The sequence below is a fragment of the Octopus bimaculoides genome, chromosome 3 (assembly GCF_001194135.2).
Source record: "Octopus bimaculoides isolate UCB-OBI-ISO-001 chromosome 3, ASM119413v2, whole genome shotgun sequence".
Lineage (NCBI taxonomy): Eukaryota > Metazoa > Mollusca > Cephalopoda > Octopoda > Octopodidae > Octopus > Octopus bimaculoides.
Genome location: NC_068983.1, coordinates 13844494 through 13845614, shown reverse-complemented (window position 1 = coordinate 13845614; position 1121 = coordinate 13844494).

Below are 1121 nucleotides of genomic sequence, written 5' to 3'. Positions count from 1 at the left end.
ATATATATATATATATATATATATATATATATATATATATATATATACATATGCATATACATATATACATGAGCAGAAAAGACATAAACAAAAGTAGGTACAAGGAATAGGATTCATATAGAAAGTTGCATATACAAATAAATTATGTAATCACATCTCATCTTTACAGCTGTTTCAGATAAATGATGACTGGTAACTTAACCATATATATTATGTAATGAGGTACAATAGTGTTATTGGAGTATAGACAAAATGAACTAACATGGAGTTTGAGATCTGTGATGTGAAATCATGTTATCCTCATCAGAAGACTCTGGCAAATAACTTAATAGAGAACTATATTTATATATATATTGGAAGAAAAAAGCAAAATATGTTGTACAGAAATTTGTAATTCTAAATTCAATTCATTCCTCAATTGGGATACAATTTATTCTTCACAAGAGTGACCGAAATAAATGGCGATTGTGGAATGCCCCACCAATGCACACACAAATGCACATACATACAGTATCAAACATCAGATGGAATTGATGTGTGTGTGAGAGAGAGAGGGCTGTGTTGTTATGTATATGTACATACATAAATAAATATGCATACATCTGTTTTGTATGCATGTGGGTGTAGGTGTGTATGTGTGTATATGTGTGTATGTGTGATAGAGAGAGAGAAAGAAAGAGTGAATGCCACTTAGACATCTCTCTCTCTCTCTCTCTCTCTCTCTCTCTCTGTTACACACACACATGCACACATACATACATAAACACATACAAAAACACACATGTGTGTGTAACTGATTTGTGTGTGTGTGAGAGAGGGATGGGGAGAGAGAACATTACAGGCAATGAATGAAAAAAACATGAAAGAAAAAAATCATATAAATAAAAGCTCGTTAAAAACTATCTTCTACCAAATATTTCAATCTATGAACTTAGTAAATATTTCTTTAAGTAATTTATCGAAGTTGTTTGCAAATAGCGAATTAAAACATGAAATGAAAACATTAAAATAGAGAGTGACAGACTTTGGAAAAGAAAATGGAAAATTTCACAATTGCTACGTTAATACCAGAAGTTGACATTGAGAAACCTTTTTGAAGAAGTGAATCAAAAATATAAAGC